Raw genomic sequence first — 26603 nt, forward strand, 5'->3', positions numbered from 1 at the left:
CCAATCTGGATTTTTCTCATTCCAGCTTTGTTAACACCTTGTTACTGTTTTCCACTATCTCCAAGATCTATTCTCTGAACTAAAACTTTGAACACTCTTCCAAGTATCTCCAGACTTCGTGTTTTGTATTTTTCCCACAAATGATTTATAATGGCACTCTAAGCTCCAACACTCTGTAGTACATGACATAAAGCAAAAAATGTTTGGCAAAGAATTAAGCATTAACATTCTGAGTTACAGATCCCAGAAGTATACAACTGGGTGGTGATTTTTCTATTATTATCAGTTGGTGTTCAGTTAGTAAGTCAAGGCTGACTCTTTGCATCTCCATGCACTGCCGCACGCCAAGCTCCTCTGTCATTCACTATCTCTCAGGATTTGCTCAAATCATGTCAAAGATAGTCAGTGATACTATCTAACCATCTTATCCTCTGCTGCCCCTTCTCTGTTTTCCTTCAGTCTTTCCCAGCACCAGAGACGTTTCCAAAGAGTTGGCTTTTTGCATCAGGTGGGCAAAGTATTGATGCTTCAGCTGCAACATCCATGCTTCTGATGAATATTCAGGGTTGATTACTTTTAGGATTGACTGATTTGATCTCCTTGCAGTCAGAACTCTCCTAGAGTAAGACATCCTGGAACATAGGCTTCAGGAAGTATTACTATGAAGAAAGCTAGTGGAGGTGATAGAATTTCAGCTGAGCTATTTAAAATCCTAGAAGTTGATGCTGCTAAAGTGCTTCACTCAATATGGCAATAAATTTGGAAAACTCAGCAGTGACCACAGGACTGGAAGAGGTCAGTTTTCATTTGAATTTCAAAGGAGGGCAATGCCAAAGAATATTCAAGCTACCATACAACTGCACTCATTTCACATGCTAGTAAGGTTATGTTCAAAATCCTTCAAGCTAGGCTTCAGCAGCACATGAACTGAGAACTTAAGATGTACAAGCAGGGTTTAGAAAAGGAAGAAGAACAAGAGATCAAATTATCAACATTCGTAGGATCATGAAGAAAGCAAGGGAATTCCAGAAAAAGCATCTATTTCTGCTTCATTGACTATGCTAAAGCTTCTGATTGTGTGGATCACAACAAACTGTGAAAAATTTTCAAGAGATGGAAATAACAGACCACTTTACCTGTCTCCTGAGAAATCTGTTTGCAGGTCAAGAAGCCATAGTTTGAAATGTAAATGAAACAAAGGACTGGTTCAAAATCAGGAAAGGAGTGTGACAAGGCTGTATATTGTCATCCTGCTTATTTGAATATGGGGTGTCGTGGTTGTTCAGTTGCCCCATCATGTCAGACTCTTTGTGACCCGATGGACTGCAGCATGCGAGGTGTTCATATCCCTCACCATCCCAAGTTTGTCCAAGTTCATGTCCATTGCATCAGTGATGCCATCCAGCCATATCATTCTCTGATGCCCCCTCCTCCATCTGCCATCAATCGTTTCCAGCATCAGGGACTTTTCCAATGAGTTGCTCTTCCTATCAGGTGACCAAAAACTGGAGCTTCAGCTTCAGCATCAGTACTTCCAATGAGTATTCAGTGTTGATTTTTTTTAAGATTGACTGGTTTGATCTCCTTGCTGTCCAAGGGACTCTCAGGAGTCTTCTCAAGCACCACAGTTCAAGGGCATCAATTCTTTGGCACTCTGTCTTCTTTATGGTCCAGCTCTCATGAGCTTTACTGTACATGACCACTTGGAAGACCATAGCCTTGACTATATGGCCTTTTGCCAGCAAAGTGATATCTCTGCTTTTCAACACACTGTCTAGATTTGTCATTGCTTTTCAGCCATGAAGCAATCCTCTTCTGATTTCATGTCTGCAGTCACCACCCACAGTGATTTTAGAAACCAAGAAGAGGAAATCTATCACTGTTTTCACCCTTTCCCCTTCTATTTGACATGAAATAATGGAGCCGGGTGCTTTGATCTTAGTTTTTTTAATATTTAGCTTCAAGCCAACTTTTCCACTCTCCTCCTTCACTCTCATTAAGAGGTTCTTTACTTCCTCTTTACTTTCTGCCATTAGAGTGGTACCATGATTCTCCTGTTTATCTTGATTCCAGCTAGTAACTCATCCAGCCCAGCATTTCTCATGATGTGCTCAGCGTATAAGTTAAATAACCAGGGTAACAATGCAAGGTACAACATGTGAAATGCCAGGCTGGATGACTCACAAGCTAGAATCAAGATTGCTGGGGAAAATATCAACAGCTTCAGACATGCAGATGATACCACTCAAATGGCAGAAAATTGAAGTGGAACTAAAGAGCCTCTTGATAAAGATGAATGAGAAGAGTGAAAAATCTGGCTTAAAGCTCAAAATTCAATATTTTCTCAAAGTCCATATGTTGTTTTTTCACTTTATTTATGGTTTTCTTTGCTGTATAAAACCTTATAAGTTTGATTAAGTCTGACTTATTTTTGCTTTCATTTCTTTTGCCTTGAGAGGCAGACCTAAGAAAATATTGCTAAGATTTATGCCTGAAAATATTTTGTCTATGTTCTCTTTTAAGAATTTTCTAGTGTCATATCTTATATTAAGTCTTTGGTTTATTTTTGAGTATAGTGTGAGGGAGTATTCTAACTTCATTGATTTATGTAAGGCTGTCCCACTTTCCAGCACCACTTGCTGAAGAGACTGTATTTCCTCCATTGTATATTTCTGCCTCCTTTCTTTAAGATTAATTAACAGTAGGTGTGTGGGTTTATTTCTGGGCTCTCAATTCTATTCTATTGATCTATATACCTGCTTTTGTGTCAATACCACACTGTTTTGATTGCTATAGCTTTGTAGTGCTGTCTGAAGTTTGAGAGCGTTATGCCTCCACATTTTTTCTTTTTCCAATTCTGGATCATTTTTAGTCCCATATAAATTTTAAGATTATTTGTTCTGGTATTGTGGAAAACTGCATGAGTAAATTGATAAAGATCACAAACAAATTGCCCATAGCCACATGACTGCACATTGTAAATTATTAGAGAAATGCAAATCAAATATACAATATCAGCTGACACTAGTCAAAATGGCCATCATCAAAGAGTCTATGAATAATAAATGTTACAGAAAGTGTGTAGAAAAGGAAATTTTCTACACTATTGGTGGATACATAAATTATTTCAGCCACTATGGAGAACAGTATGAAGATTCCTTAAAGAACTAAAAATAGTTACATATGATCCAGCAACCCCATACTTGGGTATCTATCTGGAAAAGGTGAAAATTCTAATTTGAAAAGATGCATGCACCCCTATGTTCATAACAGCACTATTCATGATAAGCAAGATATGGAAGTAACCTAAATGTCAATCAATAGATGAATGGATAAATTAGATGTGGAAAGTATATACAGTGGAATATTATTCAACCTTAAAAAAGAATGAAATAATTCCATATGCAACAGTATGAATAGACCTAGAGACTTTTTTACTAAGTGTAGTAAGTCAGGCAGAGAAAGACAAATGTCATATGATATATGTGATATATACTTATCAGTTCAGTTCAGTTCAGTCACTCAGTCATGTCCAACTCTTTGTGACCCCATGGACTGCAGCATGCCAGGCTTACCAGTCCATCACCAACTCCCTGAGCCTCCTCATATTCATGTCCATTGTGTCAGTGATACTATCTAACAATCTAATTCTCTGCTGCCCCCTTCTCCTTTTGACTTCAATCTTTCCCAGCATCAGGGTCTTTTCCAATGAGTCAGTTCTTCACATCAGTTGGCCAAAGTATTGGAGTTTCAGCTTTAGCATCAGTCCTTCCGATGAATATTCTGGACTGATCCTTTAGGATTGACTGGTTATACATGGAATAAAAAAGATACAAATCAAGTTATTTATGAAACAGAACAGACCCACATATATAGAAAGCAAACTTTTGGTTACCAAAGAGAAAAGGGGTAGGGATGTGATAAATTAGGAATATAGGACTAACAGATAGATACCTCTATATGTAAAAAAAAAAAAAAAAAAAAAAAAAGAAGAAGAAGAAGAAAGAAAGAAGGAAAGAAAAAAGATAAACAACACAGATAATTATATTTAATATATTATGATAACTTCAAATGGGAGTGAGATGGGAATACCAGACCACCCTACCTGCCTCCTGTGAAATCTATGCAGGTCAAGAAGCAACAGTTAGAACCAGACATGGAGCAACAGGCTGGTTCCAAGTTGGGAAAGGAGTACATTAAGGTTGTATATTGTCACCCCACTTATTTAACTTATATGCAGAGTACCTCACACGAAATGCCAGGCTGGATGAAGCACAAGGTGGAATCAAGATTGCAGGAGAAATATCAATAACTTCAGATATGCAGATGCACCACCCTATGGCAGAAAGTGAGGAAAAACTAAAGAGCCTCTTGATGAAAGTGAAAGAGAAGAATGAAAAGTTGGCTTAAAACTCAGCATTCAAAAAACTAAGATCATGGCATCTGGTCCCATCACTTCATGACAAATAGATGGGGGAACAATGGAAATAGTGACAGACTTTATTGTTTTGGGCTCTGCAGGTGGTGACTTCGGCCATGAAATTAAAATACGCTTGCTCCTTGGAAGGAAAGTTATGACCAACCTAGACAGCATATTAAAAAACAGAGACATTACTTTGCTGACAAAGGTCTAGTCAAGGCTATGGTTTTTCCAGTAGTCATGTATGGATGTGAGAGTTGGACTGTAAAGAAAGCTGAGTGCTGAAGAATTGATGTTTTTGAACTATGGTGCTGGAGAAGACTCGTGAGAGTCCCTTGGACTGCAAGGAGATCAAATCAGTCAATTCTAAAGGAAATCAATCCTGAATATTCACTAGAAGGACTGATGTTGAAGCTGAAATTCCAACACTCTGGCTACCTGATGCAAAGAACTGACTCACTGGAAAAGACCCTGATCCTGGGAAAGACCGAAGGCTGGAAAAGAACAGGATGAAAGAGGATGAGATGTTTGGATGGCACCACCGACTCAATGGACATGAGTTTGATTAAGCTACAGGAGTTGGAGATGGACAGGGAAGCCTGGTGTGCTGTAATCCACGGGGTTGCAAACAGTTGTACATGACTGAATGACTGAACTGAATAACCTCAAATGGTAAAGTATATGAAATTACATATATGAAGCAAACACAATATTGTAAATCAACTATAGTTAAATAAAAAATTATATCAAAACAAACTTGTTTCCTCCAAAATATGAAGAAATGAAAAAGAAAGATTTTTCTTATTGTAGAGAAACTTTTTTCTCACAAGTACTTAGTAGATTTAGCGTTATTATCTTTTTGGCTAAAGTTCTGTTGCATTTCATCTCCAGAAAATAGATTGAATGCCCTAAAATCTTTTGGCCAATCAAGATTCAACTACTGAGCTGGACATACTGTCTTCCATTCAAAATCAGTGTTCTGTTTAGTAGAATATTTTAACAATAGCTGTTTCAAGTCAGTTCACATTGTCTAATAAACCTCGAGCCATATTTAAATTCCTTAGAAACTCATCAGAGAGAATATTTTGCTAAATTTATCATCTTTATTGCTGACTGGTTTGTGTCATGAACCATGTTACACATTTTCTTCCCCTGGTAAACTTTCAGGAAGTTTTCCAACTAGAACTCTAGAACAGAGGTACAAAAGTCATTTTTATTCTTCTACCCCCTGTATCTATTCTGTTCCATTAAGCCCTCCATAATTTAGTCCTTTCAGGTTGCCCAGAGCTCTACATCTCCTGACATAGTTGATAAAAATCCCATCACTTTCATTAGTTCTTAACTCTTACCTTCTCTCTAGAAATTATTCTCAACCCAGTTTCTGAGTAAGAAGGTATGGATGCTTCAATTTACGTGTGAGCTCCTTATGCATAAAATTTGTACAAGAAACTTTGTATTATATCTAATACCTCAGTTTTCCACAATTTCCTCTTCCACAGTCACAGTCCCATTGGGTTGTTAAGAGCTCAAACTTGCCTCAACTGCGATAGGACACAAGCTACTTTTAGTCTAGCTTATTTGTATGTAAGTTTAGGCTGTTTGCATATAAGATGTTGAAATGCATTGTATCTCACTCAAACAAAGGTGACTCAGACAGTAAAGAATCTACCTGCAATGCAGGAGACCCAGGTTCAATCCCTGGGTTGGAAAAATCCCCTGGAGGAGGAAATGGTGACCCACTCCAGTATCTGTGCCTGGAGAATCCCATGGACAGGGGAGCCTGGTGGGCTACAGTCCATGAGGTTGCAAAAGCATCAGACATGTCTCAGTGACTAACACATGTCTCAGTGACTAACACACCCAATTATAGGGCATAATCAAATCTCAGGAAGGGCTAGGAAAAGGAAAACAAAGCCAGAAAGTGAGTTCATGCTCTACTTCTTTTTCTGTCTTTATTTCACTGGGTTTGGTTTACACTCAGATTCAGTCAAGTTTCTTTGCCTTTGGGATATAGGTAGAGCAATCAAACATGGTTAACTCATAAGAATTTGTCCAAAACTTCACTCCAGGAATTCAAAAGTTTAATTATATTCTTGGTGAACAAATTCATTTTCAGGAGGCTATCTGATTCGTATAGCTAGGTTTGGGTATTCACACCAGTTCAGTCAGCTGGAGAATGGAATTTGAGTCACCTGGTATTATTTGGGAGTTGTACTGATCTCTTAAATGGGAACTGTGGATAAAAACCTAGTCAGAGAAGAGGGGTAGGAAGTCATGCAACAGAAGTTTACTGCAGCAGACATGACTGAACTGACCTCAGCTGCTTCTTCGGACCTTGGCTTGTTTTCAGACCTAGATTCCGTTCTTGTATATTTCCTGATGTACCCTATATATTTCTTTCTGTTTTTTTTTTTAATTTTAATTTTTTTTCCCCAGTGGATTTTGTCATACATTGATATGAATCAGCCATAGAGTTACACGTATTCCCCATCCCGATCCCCCCTCCCACCTCCCTCTCCACCTGACTCCTCTGGGTCTTCCCAGTGCACCAGGCCCGAGCACTTGACTCATGCATCCCACCTGGGCTGGTGATCTGTTTCAGCATAGATAATATACATGCTGTTCTTTCAAAACATCCCACCCTCACCTTCTCCCACAGAGTTCAAAAGTCTGTTCTGTACTTCTGTGTCTCTTTTTCTGTTTTGCATATAGGGTTATCGTTACCATCTTTCTAAATTCCATATATATGTGTTAGTATGCTGTAATGTTCTTTATCTTTCTGGCTTACTTCACTCTGTATAATGGGCTCCAGTTTCATCCATCTCATTAGAACTGATTCAAATGAATTCTTTTTAATGGCTGAGTAATATTCCATGGTATATATGTACCACAGCTTCCTTATCCATTCATCTGCTGATGGGCATCTAGGTTGCTTCCATGTCCTGGCAATTATAAACAGTGCTGCGATGAACATTGGGGTGCACGTGTCTCTTTCAGATCTGGATTCCTCAGTGTGTATGCCCAGAAGTGGTATTGCTGGGTCATATGGCAGTTCTATTTCCAGTTTTTTAAGAAATCTCCACACTGTTTCCCATAGTGGCTGTACTAGTTTGCATTCCCACCAACAGTGTAAGAGGGTTCCCTTTTCTCCACACCCTCTCCAGCATTTATTGCTTGTAGACGTTTGGATAGCAGCCATCCTGACTGGCGTGTAATGGTACCTCGTTGTGGTTTTGATTTGCATTTCTCTGATAAGGAGTGATGCTGAGCATCTTTTCATGTGTTTGTTAGCCATCTGTATGTCTTCTTTGGAGAAATGTCTGTTTAGTTCTTTGGCCCATTTTTTGATTGGGTCATTTATTTTTCTGGAATTGAGCTTCAGGAGTTGCTTGTATATTTTTGAGATTAATCCTTTGTCTGTTTCCTCATTTGCTATTATTTTCTCCCAATCTGAGGGCTCCAACGTACCCTATATATTTCTGACCTTGGACTGTCCTCCAGACATGCAGGAGTTGTCCAGCTGGCTGTTGTACTCACTACTCTTATGGTATGTAATCAATCCTCAGTCCTTGTCTACTTTGAGAACTGTGTATTTAACCCATTCTGATTTGGATATCTGCTGCTCACTGGGAGTCAAGGAACAGTACTCAAGCTTTCCACCAGTTGGATCAACACATCACCCAGGCTCTTGGGTCTCTGTTGCTGCTTCTCTGATTGATTTTTCTATCTCAACTTTGGGAGACAAAATAATTTGATAGCAATAGCAGATACAGAAAACATCTGAATGTTTCATAATAGGGATCATAATACATCTGAATGTAACTTGGCGATTCACACCTTTCCTTTTACCCGAGTTCTCTTTCTACCTCCAAACCTCCTACCACTAAGCCAAGTTTGTCTATTTTTCCTAGGCAGTTATTAGACTGCACCTTCATGGAGAGCACGGCACCTACCTACATAGGTTTGTGCTACAAGTTATGAGCTTATTTGGCATTTGTATTTATTTACAGGAACTGGCAACCCAGTCCAGTACCCTTGCCTGGAAAATCCCATGGATGGAGGAGCCTGGTGGGCCACAGCCTATGGGGTCACAAAGAGTCAGACTTTGCTTGCTTGCTTATTTATTTTCAAAAGTAGAATTTCCTCAAATCTCATTCTTTGGAATACTCATTCATGAGCTAGTCCTAGATTTATTTCATTTTGTTAGCTGTAAATATTATGGAAATGTTCCTTGCATGGTTCAATTATGCAAAGTTAAACAGCTTCTTTATTACAGTGCTTTTACAAGTCTTTGAGTACAGATGCATGAAAGTGAAGGAAATTGATAGTGTTTGCGGTTCATCAGGGATTTGGTTATAGGTTTTTGTGGGCATATTTGTGTATTTCTACTTGGGAGAAATATCTGTTAATAGATCGCTAGGTTAATTCCGTTTTAATAATACTCTAGAGCACTATTGTTCAAATCATGAGTTGCACTTACTGGTGCCTGAAATTAGTGAATCAACATAATTGTTAATAACTAACACTCTAGACACAAGGTGAATAGTACAGAAAATTCCACAGTATATATTACTCAAAAATGGTAAATAATAGTGTTTTGTGAAATTTTTATTTTGGTTTTCAGCATAATACTGATTGAAAAGTGTTGAAGATAACTACTTCTTATTGTAAACAGCAGTCAAACTTTTGATTGTCACCACAACTCTAAATAAGATTTTGGGAGCTTTAAACAAACTACAGACTTGATGGACATGAGTTTGAGTAAACTCCAGGAGTTGGTGATGGAGAGGGAGGCCTGACGTGCTGCGCTTCATGGGGTCACAAAGAGTCGGACATGCCTGAGCGACTGAACTGAACTGAACTGAACTGAACTGAAACAAACTACCACTAGGGGGAGAGTTGACTCAACACAGAGTTCAGTGCTGTGGAAAGTTAAAAGAAGGAGCAGACTGCTTTTAAATACAGAGGATGTTAGAAAAAGATGCTAGGAGGAAAAAAGTTAATTTATTCCTGAATCCTCTAAGATTAAGTGTCTGCTGCACTTGTACCTCACAGGCAGCAGAAGGAACACATCTTCCAAGTGGAAATGCAAAGTGCATCATAACACAGAAGTCAGAACTGGTTAGCTGAGCTGTGTCCCTAAGCAAGTAGAGGGCAGGGGTGTGTGGTGTGGAACGCTCTACACAGGAGTGGGTCAGAGAGAGACCTGGGATTCAGGCTTCCTGATCCTTCCGAAACAGTGTTATGTGAATGCCATTGTTGTCTTTTTCCCTCTCTTAGCTACTCGGAATAAGAGTGCTTCCTTTGTGTTGAGGGATATTCCCTTGATGTGGGTCATGGTGAGAGGCAGGGTCACAGCTCCTAGTAAGGAAGCAAAGTTGGCAGATATCCACCACCTCCCAGTTCTCCGGAGATAGAGCACTCGGATGTGATGGAGCATGACCATCAGATGCCCCAGCCAGGTAGTGGCACAAAGAGAAAGAGGCAATTAGAGATCATTTCCTGTGGGTATGGGGCTAAGGGAGCTGCAGTGCTGGCAGTGAGGATTCAATGCTTGTGGCTCACACAGACAGATCGTCATCACCAACTTGTTCTAATCGCATGATCTTGCCTTTAGCTGCCAAACTTTTCTGGTTCCTTCTTGTTGTCCAGACCTGGTGCTTCAGTCTCCCAGTGAAGCTATGAGCCAAGAAGAATACTTATATTTTGGTTGTTCTTTTTTTCCAGCCTTTTTAAGGTATATTTGAGGTGCAACCAAGGGTACATATTTAAAGCACACTTAAAAATGATGTCATGATATACAGATGTACTCATGAAGTCATCAAAACAATTCGTATAATAAACATAGCCATCGCCATGAAAGTTTCCTCCCTCACCCTCATATCTCACTTTCAAGTTCTCCAATTCCCTCAGTCTGACCTATTTTCTCATAATCTTGACAAAAAACTATAGAAACTTGCATTTTCTAGATTTGCATATAAGTTAAATAATATATCATGTACTTTTGTCCCTGGTTTCTTATACTGAGGATAATTATTTCCAAATTCACCAATATTTTTGCATGCATCAATATCTCATTTATTTTCATTGCTGAGTAAATTCTATTATGTGGATATGGCACAGTTTATTCTTCTTTTGATAGACATTTGAGTGGTTTTAAGTTTTATGTATTGCAAATAGAGCTGCTGTGAATGTTAGTGTACAAATTTAAGTGGAGATATATGCTTTCATCTATCCTGGTTAAATATCTAAGAGTGGAATCCATGCTTATAGGCATTTAGTTATCTCTCAGTGTGATTTAATCTGTCTCTCTAACAATGGCTTATGTTGAGAAATTTTTCATGTGCCAATTTTCCATCTACATGTCTTTTTGGGAAATTAACTGAAGCTGTCACCATTTTATATTGGGTTGTTTTTCTTATTATTACCAAATTATAAGAGTTCTTTATATATTCTAGATAAAATTTCTTTGTGTATAGATGTTTTGGAAATCTTTTCTCTCAGTTAATTTCTTACCTTTTCATATTCTTAATAAGGTCTCGTGAAGAGCAAAGTCATAAAGTCCAACTTACCTATTTCTGTTCTTGTGCAGTTTGTAACTTTGTTTCCATCTGTGCTTAACTCACAAAATTATTTCCTATATTTTTCTTTTTCAAGGTTTAGAATTTTGCATTTTGTGTTTAGATCTGCAAGCCATTTTGAGTTATTTTTTGAATAAGATATAAAAGGAATAATTTATATAAGAGTAATTAACCTTCACCAAGGTTAATTTATTTTGCATGTGGATATCAAATTGTTTCTTGCACAATTTCTTAAAAGATTATACATTAAATGGCCTTTTATTTTTCTACTGTTTTTTCCCCTTGGATTTATTGATTTTGACAAATAAAAATCATGCATATTTAAGATATACAATATAATGTTTTGATAAAATTGGAAGGAACTCAGGATAGAATACAGATGAAAGCAAATGAATCCAACTTTTTCATAATGAATCAAATAACCATACTGAAGAGGGTGGGGAAAATAAACTGATTTAAGCAGCTTTTGAAAACAATATTTTGGCTGGATATTTATACATGCTAAAGACAAAAAGAAACTGTACACACCATACTCTACTAGACAAGTGTGTTTCTCACAAGGATCGAGAATAGCAATCTGAAATTACATCATATAAATTCTAGAACTGGATAAATACAAAGTAAATACATTGCAGATATAGAGTCAACTTTCTCTTTGTGAGAGAAAGTAATTTCAAATAAGAAAAGGAGGAATTCTACAGAGAACCTTGTAATTCTGGATTATAGCTGGAATATTTGCTCCTTTCAAATAATAGTACACAAACATCATATTTTTCTCCTATATTCCATTACTATGATGAATTATATTGATATTTTTGAGTGATTAAAAAAAGGGGCTTCCCTGATAGCTCAGTTGGCAAAGAATCCACCTGCAATGCAGGAGACTTGGGTTCAATCCCTTGGGTTGAGAAGATCCCCCGAGAAGGGAAAGGCTACCCACTCGAGTATTCTGGTCTGGAGAATTCCATGGATAGTATAGGCCATGGGGTCACAAAGAGTCAGACAGAACTGAGCGACTTTCACACTTTTGAGTGATAAAACAATCTTTATTTCTGAGGTAAATAATCCTCAGTCATGGTCCACTCTTTAATATATTTCACTATTCAGTGTACACTGTTTTGTAGGAAATTTTGTATCTTTGATCATGAGTATTCTTGCTTAGGTTTTTAAATATATTTTTTCTGACTTTCATAATCAAGATAATACTCACTTATAAAATGTGCTAAGAAATGTTTTTTTATGATTCATTTACTGAAATAATTTCAGAGAATTGACATTGATTCTTCCTTAAAGGTTCATCTAGTCAAGACTATGGTTTTTCCAGTGGTCATGTATGGATGTGAGAGTTGGACTATGAAGAGAGCTGAGTGCCGAAGAATTGATGCTTTTGAACTATGGTGTTGGAGAAGACTGCTGAGTCCCTTAGACTGCAAGGAGATCCAACCAGTCCATCCTAAAGGAAATCAGTCCTGGGTGTTCATTGGAAGGACTGATGCTGATGCTGAAACTCCAATACTTTGGCCACCTGATGCTAAGAGTTGACTCATTGGAAAAGACCCTGATGCTGGGAGGGATTGGGGGCAGGAGGAGAAGGGGAAACAGAGGATGAGGTGGCTGGATGACATCACCAACTCGATGGACATGAGTTTGAGTAAACTCCGGGAGTTCGTGATGGACAGAGGCCTGGCGTGCTGAGATTCAAGGAGTCACAAAGAGTTGGACACGACTGAGCAACTGAACTGAACTGGACTGACCTTCCTTAAATATTTGGTAGCACTCACTGGTGAAGTAATTTGGTCACAAAGTTTTGTTTATGGGAAGGCTGATTAAGGTTTTAGTTTGTGAAACTTGCCTATTTCATATAAGTTGGTGTATTTATTGATGTGAATTTACCCATGGTATTTCTCATTGCCTTTTAAGTTCCCTTGGGTTTGTAGTGATGTCCCTGTTCCCATTATTGGTATTAACCATTTGGATCTCACTCTTTATTTTCCTCAGTTAGGTTAGAGGTTTTGTCCATTTTATGGAACATCTTAAAGAGCTATTATTGTGTTTTATGTCTTCATTATCTTTCAGTTTGCAGCTCAAGTGAGAAAATGTATTTCATATGATTTTAAAATTCTTAAATTTACTGACATCTGTTTTATGGTTCAGAATATAATTGATATTGTTACATGTCTATGTGCACTTGAAAAGAATGTGATTTGTTCTCTTGATGGATGTCAGAGTTTATAGAAGTCTTTTAAGTCACGTTTCTATCACAATGTTGATTACTGATTTTTACTCTTAGCTGGAGTATTTCCTTTCTTCTTCTGATATTGGGTTAAGTTTAGTTTCTAGGTAACAACCTCAATCATTGATTTAAGATTTATTTTCTTCTCAAATGTAGATACTTAATGCTGTAAATTTCCCTATAAGCTGTGCTAAGCAAATATCCCAGAGAAATTTTTTAAAATTTACATATAAACTTGTAAAGAAAAGTCTATAGCAGCTTTATTTGTAATAGCACAAAGCTGGATACTACCCAAATGACCTCAATAGGTGAATGGATAAACAAATTCTGATTTGTCTATACCACAAATACTATTCAGAAAGAAAAGGGAGAAAGCTATTGATAAAGATAATAATTTGGAAAACTGCAAGGAAATAATGCAAGTAAAAAAAAATCCGATATCACAGGATACATATTTGTTGACTCTATTTGTAAATCATTCATGAAATAATGTAATTTTCTGTCTAGAGACAGAAAACAGATTAGTGATAGCTATGATTTAAAAATGAGGGAGAAGAATATGTGAGTTTCTTCGGGGATATCAAGGGAGTCTTGTGAGACAGATCTTGACTGTAATGAAGGTTAGAAACAGGACAAGCTTTTACATCTTCATTTATGTTCCTCCCTTTGAGAAAGCTGCAGTGCGATCTTATCCTAAATTTTTCAGAGGAGAAAAAAAAAAAAAAAAAAAGCAAGAAAAATCCTTACTTATAGCTCTAAATCTCTTAAAGCTTTGAATCTGTTGAGACTTTTGAGGATCCAGTTGAGCCCTACCAGGGAACACGCATGTGTGTATGTTCTGGGGGATCCCCAGAATAAGCCAAGTAGGGAACATTATAAAAACTTGGGTTCCAAAGAGTTAAGTGGGGTAACAGGTCACCTTGGTGAAATGGTGCCTGGGAGCCTGACAGTCTAGGAACACAGACAAGCAGCCCCTACCTCAAGAACTCTTCAATTCAGCAGCAGGTACTATACTTGCTGGTGGTATCCTTGGTCTGTTCTCTGTCCTTGTCTAGATTTGATCTCCAGATTTCTCTAAATCTTTGTTACCCACTACAGCCTCTGGCTTCCATTGCCACTTCCTTTCTTACCAGAATTGAACAGGAGGTTTTCCTGATCCTGGGTGAATGTTGTTCACTCTTGGTTCCTTGAGCTTTCTCTGGCCCACTCCTCTATTCCATTCCCATAGGGTGCCTCAAGGAGGAGTCTGTATTTGCAGGATAGCAAGAGGCCAAGAGCTGGAACAAGGAGGTGGGGGGTGTACTCCAGAAAGTCTGGGCATGACCTGTGGTGCTGAGCTGCTGATGATAAGCAAATCTCAGAGAAGACAAGATTGCACTAAAGAACATAGTAGCTTGCCATTAAAACAGCAAGAAGCGATAAAGCATATGCTTGTGACTTACAAAACTGCTAATTAAACACAATATGTACATGCTGGCAGCTTACAAAATATGGCCTGTCACCACTCAGATTCCTGGCACCCTGGACCCTTACACCCCACCCACCGACATTATCTGAGCTCTGCATGGCACACAGTTCATCTGTTTTTCCATCCCAGCAGTGCGAGTTGTCCCTGAGGAGAAATGCAGGAAAGATAAGTGGGAGATCTTTCCAATAGATCCTAGCTACTCTCTGGATCTTGGTATGAAGTGCAAACATCTGGTAGCCAAGTCTTGCCAGCTTCAGGCTGACTTCTACCCCCACCCTTGGTCTCCAAATAAACTTTCCTCTGACAGGGAAGAAGCAATCATTGGAAATAGCTCAAATTCAACACAGGCTGATTTTTCTCTCCCTGATCTAAATACATTCACACCCAACTGCCAAGTTTCTAGATCTGTGAAAACCTGTAGATTTCCTGGATTAGAAAACTGAACAAAAGCCATTGGCTGCTTTGTCCTCTGATGATTCCATAAAATTTCCAGAGTTTTCACGACAGCATTCTCTCCTTTTCACTCAGTTTGCTCCCCTACTCCCACCCCGACTATCATAGCCTTCAGCTTAACCTTCTTCTCTTAGAATTAAAGTAAAAGAATCTTCTCTTTGGCAAAAAAGAACCTAGGCATGAGGGAGCAGGCCTGTAAGGAATTGGAGGTGGGTTGGACTAAGGTTGGATGGCATCACCGACTCAATGGACACGAATTTGAGTAAACTCTTGGAGCTGGTAATGAGTATAAAGCCTGAGTGCTATAGTCCATGGAGTTGCAAAGAGTCAGACATGACTGAGCAACTGAACTGAACTGAACTGGACTAAGGAAAGCTTTCCAAGAAAATTCCATTGACTCCAGAGGATTCAAAGCACTGAGATCCAAAGACACCACTGCAACCCATCTTTTAGGAAAACAGAGACACCAGGGTTCAGCTTTTACCCTGGTTACTGAAACCTTCCAGTAGATCCTGCCCTTCAGATGGTCTTTCAGAGCCTACTTTTGATTCAATCTCAGGGAATTAATTTCCAAGCTCTTGAGACTCTCTCCTCCAGAATGTCCCAAAATTCTACTCAAACATCGACCTCACTCTTCCCCTAAATTCCATCATTCTGGAACAGTTTTGTTTTGTTTTTAGGACCAGAGTTGCTAAATCACTGAGCTGGAAAGGACTTAATAATATTGGTATTTTTGTCTTCTTCCCTCCTTTTTATTTTTTCTTCCCTTCTTTTTCAATATGTGACTATGTTTCTTGGAATAATGTGAAAGACATGTAGGTAATTGCTCGCACAATGTTTCCTGATGCCTCTGCTCAAGACAGAGCACACCTGGCATAATTTTTAAATTCTGCCTCAATAGCTGTGCCTTTACTACGATGATATCCCTGGAACTGAATATCCCATGGACTGCTTTCAGTTTTGGACAGACTTGACAAGAATTTATGACAGGGGTATTAATTACTTCAGAGTGGACACTATTCCTGTCCATATAATATTACCTACATATTAGGTGTTGCTCTCCTGCCAGAAAATTTATATAGCTTCTACTTGTATTAACTTATTTAATCATCATTCCAACCTTATAAAGGTATGAAGGAAGAACTGTTACTACCCCAGTTGCACATAGTATCCAAGAGGAGGCTCCACTAGAGCATCTGTAGGGAGCTTAGCTCTCCCAACACCTTGATTTTGTCCCAAGGATACTACTGTCAGATTTCTGGCCTCCAAAACTATTTGAAAAGAAATTTCTCTTGTTTTAATTTGACAGGCTTGTGGAAATTTGTTACAGTTGCCATAAGACACTAATACCATATGTAGATAGATAGATAGATAGATAGATAGATAGACAGATAAACAAGATAAAAGGATCATAGAAAGTTCTCAGTGTGTGTCTGTTCTTTCCAGGGTGTTGGATAGAGTCTAGGAGATTAAGAAAATCTAAGGACTCCAGATAGGAAATTCACCATCTGCTTAGCTCAGCATTTCAGGCTTCGTTCTGCCGAACTGTAGATATTTGCATCCAAAGTGTTTGCATGGCCTCACAGAGTTTCTGCACCAATGATCATAAGCATTCCTTTACAAAAACCGTTTCACAAACAGGAGAAGACTCCCATGGAGGAAACACAGCTTTCATTCTGAAAGATGTTAACACATCTTTGAAAGGTATGAGAAAAAATGACTCTCAAGTTGGTGGGTGAATTTGCAGAGAGAATTTAGAAGCCTTTACCATCAACAGCACTCTTCAGTACAAACCACATACAGCTGGTGTTGCTTATGCAGGAAGAAAAGTAGCCAAATCTTAGCAAGGTGAGTCTATCAGCATTTGGTTGCTTATGATTCAGTATACTGTTTATGGCACAATACAGAGCTCCCTAGATCCAGATGATCCTAACATTTCATTCAAAGTTGTCTTCCTCCTAATTCTACCTTGCTTTATTCCAATAGTAAATTGGTAGGTTTCATTCTACTGCCTGTAAATATGGGATTTTGTTCTTGGTGCCAGTCATGGTTACGAGTGATGAGATGGCCAAACCCAAATGATTAAGCATAACTTCTGGTGCACTTGGGAGGTTTCTCCAATTCTTTTCAGGGTCAATAACCTCTTAAGACCCATTTTAGGAGCCAAAGGTTAGACTTGCATTCATTTTAACATGTTTAATACATTTGAGCCTAATTAGCTGCCATAACTCAAAATATCCAAGCAGGCAGGAATGTAAGGAGCTGATAACCAAAGAAGGACAAAGGAGCTAGAAAGGCAGCTAGGTTTCTAGGGTCAATGAAATTGGTGCAATGAAATTGAATACTTACAAGAATCACTGAGAAATATTCATGTGGAATCTGAAGAATACAAGTGAATACAGATTAAAAATTTGGGGAGAAAAAATTTAAATTAAATGTTTACAGAGAGAAGGAGGGATATGCATATCAAGATAAGTGTGTAAATAAAATATGATGGAGTACTAAACAACAGTTAAGTCAAATAAGCTAAATCTTAAATAATTTTGGATGAAAAGTAAAATAGCAGTAGCAGGAAGAATGCAAGTTACTTGATAAAATGTATATGTGCTTCTAAGGGGCATGATTAATACTATATATTATATATTATTAAGTTCCATGTAGTTTAAAAAATAATGAAAGGACAGTTCGAAATTTATTGCAGAGTTTGACAGGGAATTTATAATGAGGTTTCTTTTTCTTTTTACAGAGGCTGAAGATTTTAAACAGGAATGGAAATGATAATGTTTTTCCCTGAATGGTTGGTTATTATGTTTTTGTTTAATTAGTAAAATTTCTTTCTGCATTTAATAAAAATAGCTATACTCTTTTAAGAGTTAATAAACAGGAAAACATTCCTCTATTTTTCAAAAAATAAGGGATTCAGTCTTATTCTTCAGTTACCAAAAATGCAGATAAGAAGTATTCAGAATACATGGTGCTACCATAACCCAAAGTTGACCCAAAATGTCCCTCAATGACACATTGATTATTTTGAATTAAATTTATTTTAATTAAGAAGTACTCTGGCTCTCCTTTCAAAGCAACTCAAATGTTCATTAACAGATGAATGAATAAAGATGTGGTGGTGGTTGTTATTGTTCAGTCCTTAAGTCATGTCAGACTCTTTACAACCCAATGGACTGTAGCAAGCCAGGCTCTTCTGTCCTCCAATATCTCAAAGAGTTTACTCAAACTCATGTCCATTGAGTCAGTGAGGCTATCTAGCCATTTCATCCTCCTCCGCTTTCCTCTCCTCCTGCCCTCAATCTTTTCCAGCATCAGGGTTTCTTCCAATGAGTCGGCTCTTCACATCAGATGACCAAAGTATTGGAGCTTTAGCTTCAGCAACAATCCTTCCAATAAATATTCAGGATTGATTTTCTTTAGGATTGACTGGTCTGATCTCCTTACAGTCCATGAGACTCTCAAGAGTCTTCTTTAGCACCACAATTTGAAAGCATCAATTCTTTGATTCTCAGACTTCTATGGTCCAACTTTCACATCTGTACATGACTACTGGGAAAACCATAGACTTGTCTATATAGACCTTTGTCAGCAAAGTGATGTCACTGCTTTTTAATGTGCTGTCTAGATTTGTCACAGCTTTTCTTCCAAGGAGAAAGCGTCTTTTTATTTCATGGCTGTAGTCACCATCTGCAGTGATTTTGGAGCCCAGGAAAATAAAATCTGTCACTGCTTCCACTTTTTCTTCTCCTGCTTGCCATGAAGTGATGGGACTGGATGCCATGATCTTCATTTTCTTAATGTTGAGTTTCATGCCATTTTTACACTCTCCTCTTTTACCCTCATCAAGAAGCTCTAATAGTTCCACTTCATTTTCTGCCATTAGAGTGGTATCATTTCATAGCTGAGGTTTTTGTTTCTCCCAGAAATCTTGATTCAAACTTGTAATTCATCCTGCTCAGGATGAATCTGCATGATGTACTCTGCGTATAAGTGAAATAAGCAGGGTGTTAATATACAGCCTAGTCATACACCTTTTCTGATTTTGAACCAGTCCATTGTTCCATGTCCAGTTCTAACTGTTGTTTCTTGACCCTATACAGGCTTCTCAGGAGACAAGTAAGGTGGTCTGATATTCCCATCTCTTTAAGAATTTTTCACAGTTTGTTGTGATCCACACAGTCAAAGGCTTTAGCATAGTCAAAGAAGAAGAAGTAGATACTTTTTTCTGGAATTCCCTTGTTTTCTCTATGATCCAACTAATGTTGATAATTTGATCTTTGGTTCCTCTGCCTATTTGACACCCACTTTATATATCTGGAAGCTCTCAGTTCACTTACTGCTGAAGCCTAGCTTAAGGGATTTCGAGCATAATCTTGTTATTATGTGAAGTTAGTGCAATTTTATGGTAATTTGAACATTCTTTGGCATTGCCCTTCTTTGGAACTGGAATCAAGACTGACTGACTTTTTCAGTCCTGTGGCCACTGCTGAGTTTTCCAAATTTGCTAACATATTGAATGCAACACTTTAACAGCATAATTTTTAGGATTTTATATAGCTTAACTAGGATTCTAACACCTCCACTAGCTTTGTTCATAGTTATGTTTCCTAATGCCCATTTAACTTCACCACGTCCAGGATATCTGGCTCTACATGAGTTATCACACCATCATGGTTATCCAAGTCATTAATAACTTTCTTGTATATTTCTCTGTATTCTTCCCACTTCTTAATCTCTTCTACTTCTGTTAGGTCATTACCGTTTCTATCCTTTATTGTGCCCATCCTTCCAAGAAATGTTCCCTTGATATCTCTAATTTTGTTGAAGAGATCTCTAGTCTTTCCCATTCTATTGTTTTCCTCTATTTCTTTGCATTGATCACTTGGGAAGTCTTTCTTATCTTTCCTTGTTATTCCCTGGAACTCTACAATCAGTTGAATATATCATATCCTTTCTCCATTGCCTTTTGCTTCTCTTCTTTCCTCAGTTACTTGTAAAACTGCCTCAGACAACTACTTTGCCATCTTGCATTTTTTTCCCTTTGGTGTGGTTTTAGTCAGTGCCTCCTGTACAATGTTATGAACCTCTGCCAATAGCTCTTCAGGTACTCTGTCTATCAGATCTAATCCCTTGAATCTATTTGTCACTCCACTGTATAATCATAAGGTATTTGATTTAGGTCATACCTGAATGGTCTAGTGGTTTTCTCTACTTTCTTCAATTTAAGCCTGACTTTTACAATGAGGAGCTCATGATCTGAGCCAGAGTCAGCTGTAGGTCTTATTATTGCTGACTGTATAAAACTTCATCTTTGGTTTCAAACAACATAATCAGTCTGATTTCAGCATTGATCTTCTGGTGATGTCCACATGTAGAGTCATCTCTTGTGTTGTCAGAAAAGGGTGTTTGCTATGACAAGTGCATTCTCTTGGCAAAACTCTGTTAGCCTTTGCCCTGCTTCATTTTGTACTCCATGGCCAATCTTGCCTGTTACTCCAGGTATCACTTGGCTTCCTACTTTTGCATTTCAATCCCCTATGATGAAAAGGACATCTGTGTGGTTGGGACATAGACTTGTATTACTGTGACACTGTGTGGATTGCCTTGGAAATGAACCAAGATCGTTGTGTTGTTTCTGAAATTGCCCCCAAGTACTGCATTTCAGACTGTCTTCTTGACTATGTGGGCGACTCCATTTCTTCTAAGGGATTCTTGCCCACAGTGTCAGATACAATCAATGGTCATTCTGAATTAAATTTTCCCAATCCCATTCATTTTAGTTCAGTGATTTCTAAGATGTCAATGTTCAGTCTTGCCATCTCAGGCTTGACCATGTCAAATTTACCTTAATTAATTGACCAAATGTTCCAGGTTCCTATGCAATACATATATAAAATTAACACTAGTCTTTAAAAAGAATTAAATAATGCCATTTGAAGAAACATCGATGGACCTAGAGATTATCATACTAAGTAATTCAAACAAAGAAAATCAAATATCACTTATTTGTAGAAACTAAATAATGATAACGCTGCTGCTGCAGCTGAGTCACTTCAGTCATGTCTGACTCTTTTGATCCTATGGATTGTAGCCCACCAAGATCCTCCCTCTGTCCAAGGGGATTCTCCAGGCAAGAATACTGAGATGGTTTCCCATGCCCTCCTCCAGGGATTGAACCCACATCCTTTATGTCTCCTGCATTAGTAGGCAGGTTCTTTACCACTAGCGCCACCTAGGAAGCCCAAGCAGTGATATACATGAGTTTATTTAGAAAATAGAAACAGACTCACAGACACAGTAAACAATAAAATAGTTACCAAAGGGAAGGTAGTGCAGGATAAATTAAGTTTGGTTTTATCATATACAAACTACTACAATCTATAAAGTAGAGAAACAACAATATAGCACAGAGGAATATATTCGATATCTTATAATAACCTATAATGGAACAGAACCTGAAAAAGAACATATACACGTATAAATTAATCACTTTGCTATACACCTGAAATTAACTCCATATTGTGAATCAACTATACATCACCTTAAAGAGAAAAGAAATGCCTACTTAAATAGTTTCTTAAATGTCTTTGGTAATTTACATCCTTAGAGCCATACCAAGTTAAATTAAATGATCAGGATTCATTGAATGTCTCATTTCCTAATGAAATAAAATACTAAAACATTAATTGCTAAACAAGTCTAAGTTTATAACTACATTTGACCTCTTAGTACAGAGAAATTAATTATGTTTGGATCTGTTAGTGAATACATTTTTTGCTTTATAAAGATAAACTTTGAGATAGCTTGTTTCTAAATATTATAAAATATATTTATAAGTCAAGCCACAAATATTAATGCAGCTTACAATTGTTTGCTTTTTTATATTTACTGAACAAAACATGATTTCAAGAAATTAAGAATTCTGATTAATGTATGTAGTTAAAGCCACTAAATATAATTGAAAAAGGATGTGTTTGAGGGTAAGAAAATGTTTAAGGTATGGAGATATTTTTGTTTAGAAAAAGAAAATGATTTTGTCCCAAAGCTAGTTATTTATAAATGGAAAGGAAAACCAAGGACAAACTAAATTAGACATAGGCTATTGTAAAATGTTTGTAAATAAAGGAATCTTTGAAAAGAAATTTTATGTGTGGCCAGGACTGGATAAGGCTGGAATGAATTTAATTAAGTTAATGAAGTACAAAATTGGAATTTGGTGTTCTCTCTTTGTTAAATGACAATTATGTTTTTCTGTTGGTCTGTTCCTGATAATAAGAGATTTTGAAAGGATTTTCTTTAAGAGTTTATCTAGAAAAGAAAATGTTATGTCTTGCCAAAATAAGCATTTATGTTATATGTTGTCTTTATCAGGTCTCTGGTTACTTAAGTAAGCTTACATTAGAAAGAGTTAATCGCTCAGTCGTGTTTGACTCTTTACGACTCCATAGACTGTACATCTGTCAATGGAATTCTCCAAGCAAGAATAGTGGAGTGGGTTCCCCTTCCCTTCTCCAGGGAATCTTCCAAACCCAGGGATTGAACCCAGGTGTCCTGAGTTGCAGGCGGATTCTTTACCATCTGAGCCACCAGGGAACCTTCGTTCTCTCAATATTAAAAGAGCTAAGTTTTATTTCAAATTATTTAAGCTTTTTTGCCTATGATGTCTTTAATTGTTACTTTTGTTAAATTGATGACTATGACTTATTCCACAGTCACCTATTGGACTGTTTTTAAAAGGATATATATATATATATACACACACACAAAATTCCTAAAATCAAGTTATAAATAAAGTCTTTATGACTTGGAACTAACTTTGAGGTATAAAATTTTTTAAAGAGTCCCTGAAATATCTCAAAAATTTGTTCTCTATGAAACTAATTAAGTATATTTGATATGTTAAATTGAATGGGGCACATTGTAAAATAAAAAGAAATGTTAAGCCTTCTTTATGTAGTATTATAGGTGTTTTCAGAAATTATGTAAAATTCCTGAGAGTCATATATGTTCTGACATAAAATGTTACCTGTCAATCAAACATGCTCACACTAAAGTGATTCAACCCAAGTATCAGGGAAATGCCCTAATTGACTCTCAAGGAAAGGCAGTAACAACAATATCTGTAAATTTTGTGGCACATGCAGATAAAGTTCATTCTGCTCCTGCAAAATCAAAACCAAAATTTAAATGGTTGACACCTTATTGTCAGACTTTGTCATCCTAATGTGCTTGGAACATGGTAACAGTCTGCTCCTAAACCAGAGAAATTAAGGTGGATAAACAATAGCTGTAAGTCTTCCCAGGTGGCACGACTGGTAAAGAACATGCCTGCCAATGCAAGACACTTAAAAGATGTGGGTTTGACCCCTGGATCAGGAAGATCCCCTGGAGGAGGAAATAGTAACCCACTCCAGTATTCTTGCTGGTAAATTCCATGGACAGAGGAGCCTGATGAAGCCGCAAAGGGTTGAACACAACTCAGACTAACACAGCACAAACAATACTTATAAATTAAACAAACAGCCTGGGCTATGGGGAAAAAAGACGGTCACTTGGTTCCTCTTGGTTTTCTGGCAAACCTATTTTTTTTGTCTGTTTGTTTGCATTTCTTTACACATCATAGAGCAGTTGCAATGACTCAAGTCACAGACATTGGCAGAAAGATCTCTATAAAATTATGAAAATAGTCTACCTGCAATATCTGACCTGTTGGGTATGAAATTCTGGGAAAAAATATTTCTTTTTTCAGAGGCTTCAGATCTTCTGTCTCTAGACCCTTTGAACACCTGCTACTGGAATTCATTCAAGTATTACTTAATGTGGTTGCCAAAATGTTCTTGTTTTTATATGTGTGTTTTCTAGATGGGTTGAATCCTTCCCCAGCTGCAAAGCTGATGCTCCCACAATGGTAAAGAAACTGTTAAAAAGGGAATGTATTTTCCACTTAGGGTCTACCTTCCACAATCTCCAGTGATCAAGGCATTCACTTCACTGGGAAAATTCTATGAGCCTTAATAACAAACTTGAAGACTTCTTGGGATTTTCACTGTCCTTGTCAACCTCAATTATTGGGCAAGGTCAGCAGAGCTAATGGAAACTGGACTAATAAAGAACAAGAGTCAGTCACATGGGATTGAATTAACTGATGAATATGAATATATTTTATGACTTTTTGTCTAAAATATTATGTATTCCTTAATCTTCTGTTTTCCAGTTACAAGGAGACTTTTAAAAAGATTTACAGTAGTTTAGTAAATTATGCCATTGTAAGTAGGAGTGAAATGTTTCTCCTTTTCACCCTACTTCCTCCAGAATTCAGAAACCCTCAGTGAACATTCTTATTTTCTTGACAGTATAATGATTTGCATAAGTTCAATAAGAACCTGTTCTCTTTATAACAGGTCACAATTAGAAACATTGATTGTATTACCAGAGCTTTGACTGGGATGTCATATTTGAGAAACACACACATAGACATGTATGACCAGACAACTTGAAGAAACTAAGATCGATTTTGTTGTTGTTCAGTCACTCAGTTGTGTCCAACTCTCTGTGACCACAAAGACTGCAACCCCCCAGACTCCTCTGTCCATGGGGTTTTCCAGGCAAAGTTACTGGAGTGGATTGCCATTTCCTCCTCCAGGGGATCTTCTTGACCAGAGATCAAACCCATGTCTCCTGCACTGGCAGGCAGATTCTCAACCACAGAACCTCCAGGGAATACGAAGATTTCAAAGGTGAATATGGATTGCATGTGCGTGTTTAGTTTGTCGGTCATGTTCGACTCTGAAACCTTACGGACTGAAGACCACCAGGCTCCTCTGTCCTTGGGACTCTCCAGGCAAGAATACTGAAGAGTGTTGCCATATCATTCTCCAGGGGATCTTCCCAACCCAGGGATCAAACCCATGACTCCTATGTCTCCTGCAATAGCAGGCATATTCTTTACCACTGAGCCACCTGGGAAGAAACACAGCCTAGTTTCACAAAGTTCACGGTAATTCATTTCAAAATTTTCCCATCACAAGTCCCGCAAAAGTCTTCTGATAGATGGAAAACTGAATGTTGGATATCTAGAGTTCATATGTCCTCCGTGGATTAATTCCTTAGTGAGCCCCAGTAAGGCTGAGGAAGGTGCAAGCCTGTGACTGATAAATGACGCTGTTGTTTGTCTTCCGGTATCTACTTCCCACCTTTGGACTAGATATTGAAGACTTTCTATAGAGAAATTACCTTCAAGTTGTTTTACTTCTCAGTCCTGTGTGGGCCAGAGCCTGTCTGCAGAAATTAGACTGGGGATAAAAGGAGCTAAAAGAGCACATGATGGACTGAGGCCAGTTTTGTTCTGCTTGTAACACAGCTGTTTTTACCTCAAAGGAAAAGTCTTGTGTATTTAACTTTTATTGCATGTCTAATACACTTTTATTGCATGTTCTATTGGCAGTTACTATCCTAAATGCTTTACAAATAGTAGTCTAGTTAATCCTTATCACGTATCAGTCTGAAAATACAGGAGCTATTATTGAGCATATATAACAGGTGAAGATCACATAGACTAAGAGTGGTAAAGAGTTGCTTGCTTTCTTACACAATTTCCTAATCCATGACCTCTCAAAGTCCACAATATTGTTGGTGTCAGTGTTGTTTTTCAGTCACTAAGTCATGGCTGACTCTGCAACCCCATGGAATGAAGTACGCCAGGGTCCTCTGCCCTTCACTATCTGCCAGAATTTGTTCAAATTTGTGTCCATTTATTCGGTGATGCTAACCATCTCATTGTCTGTTGCCCCCTTCTCCTTTAGTCTTCAATTTTTCTTAGCATCAGAATCTTTACCAATGAGTTGAATCTTCCTATCAGTGGCCAAAGTACTGGAGCTTCAGCTTCAGCATCAGTCCTTCCAATGAATATTCAGGGTTTATTTATTTTAGGATTGACTGGTTTGATCTCCTTGTAATCCAAGTGATTCTCAAGAGTCTCCTCCAGTACCACAGTATGAAAGTATCAATTCTTTGGCAGCAGCCTTCTTTGTGGTCCAACTCTCATGTTTGTATATGACTACTGGAAAAACCACAGCTTTAGCTATACAGACATTTTTCAGCAAAGTGATGTCTCTGTTTTTTAATATGCTATCTAGGTCTGTCATAGATTTTCTTCCAAGGAACAAGCGTCTTTTATTTTCATGGCTGCAGTCACTATGAACAGTGATTTTGGAGCCAAGAAATATTGGATATTGTGGTGCAGTGGTAAAGAATCCACCTGCCAATGCAGGATATGCAAGAGACACAGGTTTGATCACTGAGTGGGGAAGATCCCTGGGGTAGGAAGAAGATGGAACTCATCCTGGTCCCATGAAGACTGGGCATCATGTCAGGACAGGGTCTATACAACTACAGATCTGTAAGGAGAAGGGAAAGAGAAACACTGTAGGACATGAGTGGAAA

This window comes from Muntiacus reevesi, chromosome 3, assembly GCF_963930625.1.
Source record: "Muntiacus reevesi chromosome 3, mMunRee1.1, whole genome shotgun sequence".
NCBI lineage: Eukaryota > Metazoa > Chordata > Mammalia > Artiodactyla > Cervidae > Muntiacus > Muntiacus reevesi.